General features: G+C 42.0%; 1 protein-coding gene across 1 annotated transcript in view; it reads left to right on the forward strand.

Moving 5' to 3' along the window:
- Nucleotides 1-1337, forward strand: part of GDNF (glial cell derived neurotrophic factor) — a 29518-nt gene extending 28181 nt beyond the window's left edge. The window contains exon 4 of the mRNA XM_083703727.1: nt 66-1337. The gene's annotated coding sequence lies outside the window, so the exon portion shown is untranslated. The remainder of the gene's footprint in view (nt 1-65) is intronic.
- The last annotated feature ends 9828 nt before the right edge of the window (nt 1338-11165 follow it).

Consider the following 11165-nt stretch of genomic DNA (forward strand, 5'->3'; position numbering starts at 1 on the left):
TCACCCCCCCCCCCCCCGTACATGGCGATGTGTTTCATTACTGAACTCATTCAACTAGTTGCAAGTTCTGCTGGAGCGGGGAGCGCCATCAATCAATCAATGATTGATCACCCCAATCCAAAATAAGGAGATGTAACCATGAATTCAGGCTTATGTGCATGAAGCTTCTGTAGATGAAACTCTGGATGCTCAAGCATATTTAGAAGTGATGCTCACCTAAGTCTTTTTGAAACATATTTGAATGCAAATCCCCATCCAGGACCACAAACAATTGCAGCTGATTAGAGCTCGGATCAGAGTCCACAACCTCATCATTAACACCCCCCAAAATACTATGTAACATTAGCTAGAATAATGGGTAGGGGAAAGCAGAGAGTATAATCCTGTTAAATGGAATTCCCATTGACTTCAATGGGAGAATTAAGCATGTATTTAAAACCTTGTCCCCACTGCACTGACCTGGAGTTGAAAGTCCTCACCTTTTGGCTGGATGGTCCCCATCAACAGATTTTGAACCATTTTCTACGTCAGATGGAATTTAACCAATCCCCATAAACTTTATATTATCACCAATGAAGCAGGTTTGCAGAGAGTTAATAGTTTTGTCACTGTTACATTACCCTTAATGAAGAGCATAATATGGCTTGAAAGATTCCAGAGCACTTACGCTTTATACTTGTGCTGATAAATTTGACATGTTTCGGCAGCCTAAGGCTTGGGCTTTAAAATATGGTGTTAGTTGCTGAAAATGTTATTCTAAAAAGCAGAGTAATTTAATATATATATATTTCTAATAGGGCTCTTTTTGCCTTCTCATTTTATGACACTAGGTATTGTACCTATTGATGTATTGCTGCTATACCTCTATACATATCAATTAGCATATGCAAATGTTATGCAAACCTATCTCCTCCCCCCCCCTTTTTCAGAGTTCCTCTTTCTTTTCTGTTTTTGGTGATGCATAAGTTGTCACCCTAGATGAGAAAGAAATTGAACCTGAGATGTTGTGCATTCAAAACCTTGACGCTACCACTGAGCTATGGGCAGTCCTCACGAATGTCAATAATTTATTCTGATTTAGTCCTTAATGAAATTTCCCTCCCTGCCCTTCTTAAAGCTGTCTCTTTCAGCAAATGTACGTAGCAGCTCCCTATCACTTTACAGGACACGCAGAAAGCACCTTTTCTTACTTGCCTCTGGCTTGCATTAATTGCTGCCCAGGGTTGATGTGCAGAGGGAGGTGACAGCAAAGCCACCCACACGTTTATTTTGCCAGCATGGATTGGCTATGGAGTGCAGGTATGAACTGCATGTACATCCAGGCTCACCCCCCCCCCCCAAGTTAAAACTGGGATGCCTCTTAAATCTTGCAGCTTTCGGGGCATTTCATACTAGGAGGACCAACTCATTCTATCCTTCTGGTAGAAATTCACAAACCCCCTTTGTTGCAGCAAAAGCATCTATTTATTGGCAATTGCCTAACCTTGGAGAAAGCAATCCCTTACAGGGTATCAAATCAACGTCTCTGGTGTTTAATGAGTTTAGTAGTGAAAGCAGAAGAAGACCAGGTTTTATATGGCCTTCCAAGATGGTGCATGAAGCAGAGAGATGAACGATCTAATTTAGAACTAAGATATATTCAGCAGCAATTAGTCCTATGTGGAAAAATACATGTAAGCATGTTATTTTTAAGTCAAAGAGCATCAAAGTATGCATATGCTTTGCTGAATCTACAGCAGCATTCTTTGGTATGCAAGGGTTGCATAATGAACTTTTTTTTACAGAAGAAAAGAGATGGTTTCTATAGCAAGAGCTCTAAATATATTGAAAAAAGTCACCAAGAGTGCATCCAGGTCAGGAACTCTTTTCACATTTCTTTCTTTCTTTCTTTTTTACTAGTTTTGCTTCTCTTTGCTGTGGATCACATCTTTGATCCTGTTCCATTGGTTTCAGTGGGTGGCATTTATACACATGCTTAACACTCCACTGAAACCAAGGGCCCTTAATTAAGCTGGACTCTGTCCAAGGAAAGACTCTGATGTCAAAAATAGACAATGGTCATGAGGACAGACAATGCACCAGACAACCAGACACACACTTTTGCACCATCCAGACAACACAGATCATGCACACACACTCCACACACTGCAAAAAAGAATAATAATATTTGCATCCAATTGCATGAAAAAATGTTGGTCTAGACAGATCCTAAATCCTGTTTGTTCTTTTTAGCAAGCCAAGACTGTTTTGCTTCCTAAGATGAACCCATAGAAAACCCAGATTCAGCCAGAGTGTTTTCTGATCAATTGTCCTTTTGGGATGTGTTGTGCTTAAATGACTTGTTCTCCTAAGTCAGGCATAGGCAAACTTGGTCCTCCAGATGTTTTGGGACTACAGTTCCCATCATCCCTGACCACTGGTCCTGTTATCTAGGGATCATGGGCATTGTAGACCAAAAACATCTGGAGGGCCGAGTTTCTCTATGCCTGTCCTAAGTCAACACATCAGGCTGCAACTCAGACAAGGTCACTCGCATTCAGTTTGAAATTAATGTGTGTGATGTTAATAGCAGTCCTTTAGGCAACATTTGGGCACTTCCAGACTGTGACTATTTTGGGGTGGGATTCAGTGACACACCAGCAAATTCAGGTTGTGAAATTATGGCTGCTTGGGAGAAATGTACTGGAAAGTGTAGGACAACACTTGCTTTGATGCAACACTATCTCATCTCCCCGCAAGCAAATTAGAATAAATGCTCCGCTTAGAACATGCAGTCTGGTAGTGTAAGAATATTGGTTCATTCTCTTATGTTCACCTTCACTCTAGTCTGCATTGGCCACTTAGCATAGTGCTGGCTGCACAAAGCCTGATCGCTGAGTCATACTGTTTGCTCAGATTAGCTTTCAGCACCTTAACCGGAGTCAGTTGAGAGTTTGCAGTGAGCCTTCACTAACAGTTGATAGTTTGCTCCATCAGCTTTTCTTCCAGAGTCTCAACCTCTAATGGCAGCCTAATGCTAACATTCGGAAACTACAAAAAGGGTAAAGTTTGTGATTTTTTTTCTCCGCGGAAAATCAAGGTCAAAAACAAGAGCATCTTTCTTTTGGGATTTTAACTTTACCACCAATTTACGTCTCAAACATTTGTGTTAACCAACCAAAGTTCTCTACAGACTTTATTTTTGTACAATATGCATTTTATAAACTTTTTATGAAATAAAGCTCATTTCTATTGTTACATGGGCTTTAATCTTCATTCATGCACTACTTTACTAATGACTTTTCTTTGTCCTTTTTCAATCTGAGATGTGAGCAGAGTATCAAGTCCAGCCAGATTTCTGCCTTCTTCCACTATTCCCCTTCTGCTACAGATGAGAAGTATGAGAATGCCCAATCCCAGGTAGGGTTGGGAGAGAATCCTGCTTGAAATCTTGGAGAGTTGCTGCCAGTCCGTGCAGACAACACTGAACTAGATGGACCACTGGGTCTGATTCAGTGTAAGGCATCTTCTTATGTTCCCTGGAGTCTTTGGGGGAAGCCATGACTATTTACAACAGTGTGATACTGCCCTAAATGCATAGAGCAGATAGGGCAATAGTCAGAGGTCAAGTGCCTTCAGGAGCCTTGGCAGACAGAGGATCTTAGGCAACACATTCCTACCTGCTAATTCATGTATTACTGTTCCCAACAAAAAAAAACAAAAAAACACTGCAATAAAGTATATGGACCAAGATATTTTGAGGCAATGTAAACCATTTTAAAACGAAACCCAAAATCTATAGTTCACCCCATCCGCAGTTATGTTGGTTCAAGGAAAAATAGATATAAAGAGAAAATTTCCTGGATGCCAAGATTCAGGTTTGGGACAAGTGCTCTTTGGTGAGAGAACTCCAGCAGAGGTTTAAAACCACAATATGTGCAGTGAAGTTAAATGTGGGATATGGGCTGTTAGACCTTCAAAACATACCTTTCTGAGTTAGAAACTTCCCTCTTTCCCCAGCATAGGAAACAACCACACCTTTGGTAAGTTAAAAATTGGTTTACTTACAAACTCTCCAAAGGTCAGGTTCATGTGCTTGTCCATGCAGCAGTCAGAAAAAGCTGCAGAGGCAGTAAAGCTTAGTTTAGTTCCAAAGTGGTAAAAGTTTCTAAATTATTGGTAATAGAACTCAAGAATGGTTTGTGAGAGCCATGCGGTCTGAGCTTGGAGCAACCACACATTGAGCTTCTCAGACTGAAGAACAAAGGCTTCATTACCTAGTCCCTCCCAAGGTGAGCCAAGCCTGGCAGGACAGCTTACTCTATGGTCTTAACCACTTCATGCATTAAGTAGACTTAAGCATGTTGGTTATATATCCCGCAAGTCATTTGTGGAGAAAGCTCATAATGAGTGCTCCATGTAGGATTCAAGTGGAATAGTGATCACAAATCACTAAAAATTAGTGCCTCATGAATGGCACATTGAGGCCATTCCATTTGACTGGGCCATTTTAATGCAGTTCTTTGCAGAAGTGTGAAATGATGCAATGAAGGAGGAATGATCTCACGCTTGGTCGACTGACACAATCAGGTCCAATTCAGATCCTAAAGAATTCAAAAATAATATTTGTGAGAATCAGATTTATGCAGCAGCTAATCATTCCCCAGCTCAGAACCAGCCTGCTTAAAGACACTGATCCCAAAGAGGTTTTGCCACAGAATTCGGGCAAGACAGCCGAAGCCAGAGACCCAAGCCAAGATAGGCTTGAAACAGTCAACTCAAATGCACCTCCTGCAGTTTTAACGCTGTCATGATATATGCATTTGCTCTGGTTTTCATTTGGCAAGTAGCAGTGTTTGTGTGAGTGTAATTAGGACTCTGGAACATAAAGTGCTGTCACGTTCAAGGAACTACGTTTCAAATTCCTTAATATTCGGAGGAGGCCGACACTGGAAATGGACCTGCCTGCTAAAGTGTGTTGTGAACGTTCCAGGGAGCTCTGACAATTGGCAGCTTTGAAACCAACAGTTAAAAAGGAGCTTTCCCAAGTTCCAAAGTGTTGCTCAGGGGCGTGTGTGTGTGTGTGTGTGTGTGTGTGTATTAGGACAGCATTTAAGCCCTTGGATTCTCCTATTATGAAATCACTGGCCTTCACCAGGCAATACCTTGTTCTGTCCTTCAAAAGATGGGGGTGGGATTGGGTCAATGCCAAACACATCTCGTTTGTCCTTTGCTGGGCCTGACAAGTAAAACCCTTCAGTTACATAAATGGCTCCTGGTGAATTATTTCCAAGTTAAATTCAAGCTGTTCCTTTGATCTCGTGCTGCCAGGCTAGGACTAAATGATAGTTGTTGCTGGGTCCACCCCACCAGCTTTCTTTCAGATAATTGATGGTGGCATGAAATGGACATTGTTATTTGCTCAGAGTGTGCTCAGAGTGTCCGCCTAGAGCACCTCTGGCAAATCAGTTCTGCAGGTTTCTTTCCATAAAGCTGCAAAACCCTGCTTGAGCAGAGGTGAAAGTAGAACAAGAGAAATGGCTCTGGGTGCCTGTGTGTCATTTAGGGATGGGGGGCAAAATTCAACTCCTTTGAAGCCAAGCCAAGCCAATCTGCACATTGCAAAACGGCAGGAGAAGTGAAACACAACCATCCTTCAAAATTCACGCTTAGGCGAAATTCACACTTATCTGAAATTTGCTATGCAGTTTGCCAAGCAAACAGCGTTTACCGACAATGCATAGATCAGGGGAAAGTGCACAAATATATACGGTATTATTGACAATAGCAGAGAGAAATGTGTTGTGTTAGAGTAAACTGCTTGCTAACAGGTGCACATTAGTCAAAACTGCATATAAAATGTGTTTATTAGAAATCAATACTAAAATGCAGATGGATTTTCATAGGGATTTTTGTAAAAATGCACAAGTTTCTGCAAAATGTGGGAAGGGCAGTAAATGCAAAATTTATCTTTGCAGTGAAGGCTAGTGTTCTCTCTCTCTCTCTCTCTCTCTCTCTCTCTCTCTCTCTCTTTCTCTCTCTCCTTTCTAGCCTCCATCCAGAAAAGCAAGAAGACATTATATCAAAGTTAGAGGGTATAAATAATATAATTTGTTGTTGTTGTTGAACAGGATTGCCCCTATTTCCATCAGAGAAATGTTGCACAGAATTGACTCAGGGGGCTGCAGGTGGGAAGTCTGAATAGCAACATTTCTTTCCATGGACTTCCTTAAGTTAACTTGTCTTGGGAATCCAAACCATAGATTTCATTTGCTCTTCCATGTTTCCAGACAGCTTAACACCGAACCCTAAAATGTACTTCAAAACTAAACCACATCAAGTTTTTCCCTCCAATGTGTAGTAACACCTGCCCCAAATGCAAATGTACCCCCCTCTGCCAATATATCCCTTGAGCTCACTCTTAAATTTATTCATCTCATTAAACAGCATAAGTTACCAAATATTGCTATGGCTTCACCACTAATGCGTTGCTTCATGTCAAAGCCCATCCTCTGGTGTTCATTCACTCATGGGTTTTATTACCAGCTCTTTGTAAACTGTCAAGTCTCATTCCTCAGGAAGTAGAGAAGCTGACTTACTTCTTTTTAATTCCCTGTTCATTACTCAATACCACGGAGTTTCCCCTCCTTCTGCACTCATTCTAACCTCGTTGCTTTCCTAAAAGCTCGTGCTTAAGGCATTTTAAATAGTTGACTATGACTATCAGATGGTACATGCTGGGTATCAAATATGAAGGATGCAGGAATGGATATTTTATCCCAGTTGCACTTGAAAATACTTGTGACAAGAGTGGCAATTGTATATTTTAAAGACGGGGTGTGTGTGTCTCATATTCACTTCAAGTTTTTATATGCTCCAGCTGTTCTTGCTAACCAGGGGAAATCCCTGTTTTGTGCCATCTGATATGACATTGTCCCTATTTTGCTTTTCGATGGATGTTGGGAATGGCTATTTACGGTGTTGACAGCATGCACCCAGATATGCACTAGAGGTCATATCTGGGTGGTGGGTTCAATGCATCTCTAGAGCATGTGAATGTCAACAGGGGACACATGGATACAAAATGCCTGCCCCTGGCTTTCCTGTCCCCCAGCATAATCAGCTCTCAGGATAAGCACCCCTTCCCCCAGTGTGCTTGAAATGCAACTCAACAATAATGAGTACAATCAGATCTTTTTGTGGGAGCAAACATCCTATTAAAATCTAGGGAAACAAACATCTTCTTAAAATTTGGTGAAATTCTTGGAGAGGGGATTTGGGGTCTCTGTAACTGGGTGTTGGGTACAACAAAACCACCTCAATAGCCTACATAATAACCTAATAAACCCACATCATTCACAGAATCCCTGATTCTGTTTGATTGATAGTTCAAAATATTGCAAAAATATTCCATATTTCAAACATGAAACAAAGAGGGCACCAGCCCCTGAAGCAGTTCCAGTAATGGGCAAGCTGGGAGACCTTTGGCTCGTCGCAATGGTGTTATCGCTCACGTCTGTTAAATATCGGTCATCTGCTTGGTACTTCGCTGATGCTTAATTGGGGTATGATTTCATGACTCTTCAATCTGCTCTGTTCCCTGACTAAGCCCTACAATAATGAAGGGATCAGTACAGATGGGTGACATCAGCAACCCAACACAGGAGCTATTCAAGCAAACGTGGATCTCTTACGCAACCCCCTAATTTTAGGCTCTGAGTTATTGTTGTACAATTGGACAATGTCTTACAAGTCATGAGTGGCTGTTCCTAGTTTGCTGATTTCAATTTCACTTTAGTTTCATCTGTATAAAGCGATAGGGCTGCTCCCATTTTTCAATACAAAGTTAGGGATGGTGGGTTTTTTTTTTTTTTTTTGGTATGTTATCAAAATATGTCCTTGATACTTTTCTCCCACTCTTAGCTATCCTTATAACTGTAACATTAGTTGGTTTAAAATCATGGATGTGGAAGAGGAGGTTGATTTTCATGCAACGGTCTTATCTTCCTGCTTGCTAATCTCTTTCTTAAATATGAGGGGCACAGGACAAGACAACTGTTGACACGGAGTGCTCTCATCTCTTAAAGGTAAAGGGATCCCTGACCATTAGGTCCAGTCGTGACCAACTCTGGGGTTGCAGCGCTCATCTCGCTTTATTGGCCGAGGGAGCTGGCGTACAGCTTCCGGGTCATGTGGCCAGCATGACTAAGCCACTTCTGGTGAACCAGAGCACTGCACGGAAACGCCGTTTACCTTCCCGCCGGAGCGGTAACTATTTATCTACTTGCACTTTTGACATGCTTTCAAACTGCTAGGTTGGCAGGAGCAGGGACTGAGCAACGGGAGCTCACCTCGTTGCAGGGATTCGAACTGCCGACCTTCTGATCAGCAAGTCCTAGGCTCTGTGGTTTAACCCACAGCGCCACCCGCACCCCTCATCTCTTGCTACCTGTGAAAAGTAGCCTTCATGTGCAAGAGTTGGAACTCTGCCCTTTCTCCATGTGTTATCGATGGCCTCACCTCTGAGATGTGCTCACATGCCATTGCCCCTACATCTTATAGTTCACAGTACAGTACTTGCAAACAGAATATGCAGACCAGCCTATAATGGGTTTCTAGTTAAAATATTTAAAGCCTCAGCGCCCAGGACTTGCTGATTGAAAGGTCGGCGGTTCGAATCCCTGTGGCGGGGTGCGCTCCCGCTGCTCGGTCCCAGCGCCTGCCAACCTAGCAGTTCGAAAGCACCTCCGGGTGCAAGTAGATAAATAGGGACCGCTTACCAGCGGGAAGGTAAACGGCGTTTCTGTGTGCGGCTCTGGCTCGCCAGAGAAGCGATGTCACGCTGGCCACGTGACCCGGAAGTGTCTCCGGACAGCGCTGGCCCCTGGCCTCTTGAGTGAGATGGGCGCACAACCCCAGAGTCTGTCAAGACTGGCCCGTACGGGCAGGGGTACCTTTACCTTTACCTTTAGTTAAAATGAAACAACTCAATTAGACCAGCCTCCAGGAGAAAAAGCAACAGCCAAATTGTACCTGTTCTCCCAGGTTGTTGTTGTTGTTTTAGAGGACTGAGTTAAGAAGGAGATATGTGAATTGAGTATTTAAAGTCTCCTGCTTGATTTCACCTTGCTTTTGGTGTGTTATTTTAGCTGTTTTGAAGGCTTTATTGTATCAGCTGTAGTTTTATCTATTTCTGTGTCAAATGTTTCGAATGAAGGATAGGACATAAATGTGTTTAATAAATAGTCACAATATTCTTATTTCTTATCCACATTTGGTGCCAAGTAAAAAACAGGGAAATGGCTTAAAAAGCTGAGACTCATCAGTCTCCGGTGATGTTTTTTATGTCTTGTTATAGCTTTGTTTGATGTGCTCCATGCAAAAGACAAAAACAAATTATTGCATTTGCTTTCACGCAAATATTATGTGTGATCAGTATAGGCTTGAACCACTGGTGTAGGATATTCTGAAATGGGACCCTCAAAACCCAGATGAGTTTAGTGTACTCTCGAGTTTAGTTTTTCCTCATCAGGGCAGGCTCCAAATTTGAGAGTCCTTGGCAAAGTGGGCACTTCCTTCATCAGTGGCCCCTATGGGCTTACCTGGGAGCAAGGGCAAATGGAAGCAGGTAGTGAGCAGAGGTAGCAGAGGCAGCAATATTTTCAGCAGCACCGGCTGGCTGGGATTAACTACCATTTGAATTTTCCATAATGATCCAGAGGGATGCTGTGCCAGGGATCCTGTGAGAAATTTAAAAAGGTAGCTAGCACCTGTCTTAAAAAAAGGATCTAAAAGAGGGTTCAGAACAGGAGTCAATGGTTGACCTGCAGGGGCTCAGGCAGGTACCCAAATAAACAGGTGGTGATGCCAGTCCTGCTCCCCATCTTTCAGATAAGCCATCCTCTTGAAGGAACTTTTTATCACATGTGGTGGACCTGCCCCAAGGTGAAAGGCTTCTGAATTGAAAAAAAAATGTTGAAATATACATTTATAAAGAAACCATAGGCCTTTCTTCTTGGAATAACAGGTTTGGAATTGCCCAAGAAAGATGTTAATTTATTTTTGTATGCCACAACTGCCGCTCAAATTTTATTAGCGAAAAAGTGGAAAACGCAAGAATTACCTACGGTGGAAGAATGGCAGATGAAGATGATGGAGTTTTCGGAGCTAGCCGACCTAACCGGAAGAGTCCGCGACCAGAAGGATGAGGAGTATCAGGAAGAATGGATAAAATTTAATGATTATTTAGTTAAATATGTAAAATTAAATTAATTGGAAATAGCTTGCAGATATTTAATTGGCTTAGGATTGCATATAAGTTAAGTGATGAATCAATATGTTTAATTTTAAAATTAAAAGATGGATGTTAATGTTTTAGTTAAATTTCATAAGAACTTTGATTTGGAAAACCGTTAAAAGGAAGTGCATGGGAATTCAACCAAGGGGAAGCGAGGAAGTCACTTAACAATGTTAATAAGTGTAATTTTAATAAGGTTATGATCCATATTTGTTTGTTTACTTGTTTGTTTTGTTTATAATTTTTGTGAAAATCAATAAAAAATGTTTTAAAAAACAACAGATAAGCCATCCTCTCTCTTGATTTCCATCTTGTATCCTTTTCTTTTCCCACAGCATTGCAGTGATACTTGGATACTATCATCATTGTCGTCGTTCGTTCATTATTTTCATCTGAACAATATGAGAATATGTAAGTCTTAACAGCTGCATGGAAATGACTAATGCTAACCTAAAAGGAAGAGGGGAAAGGATTAATTATCAGAAGCACAGGAAGTTGCCTTATTCTGAGTCAGATCTATGATCCAGCTAGCTCAATAAGGACAAGCCGAGGTTTCAAGACTACAGATGCCAGGCATTGAACTTGGGACAGGATACCCTGAGACACAGCCTTTCCTTATTCTTTCAGTTTTGCTGTAAAGGTAAAGGGACCCATGACCATTAGGTCCAGTCATGACTGACTCTGGGGTTGCAGCGCTCATCTCACTTTAGTGGCCAAGGGAGCTGGTGTACAGCTTCCAGGCCATGTGGCCAGCGTGACTAAGCCACTTCTGGCGAACCAGAGCAGCGCACGGAAACGCCATTTACCTTCCCGCTGGAGCAGTACCTATTTATCTACTTGCACTTTGATGTGCTTTTGAACTGCTAGGTTGGCAGGAGCAGGGGCTGAG

The sequence above is a fragment of the Podarcis gaigeae genome (assembly GCF_964106915.1).
Source record: "Podarcis gaigeae genome assembly, chromosome: 11".
Classification (NCBI taxonomy): Eukaryota; Metazoa; Chordata; class Lepidosauria; order Squamata; family Lacertidae; genus Podarcis; species Podarcis gaigeae.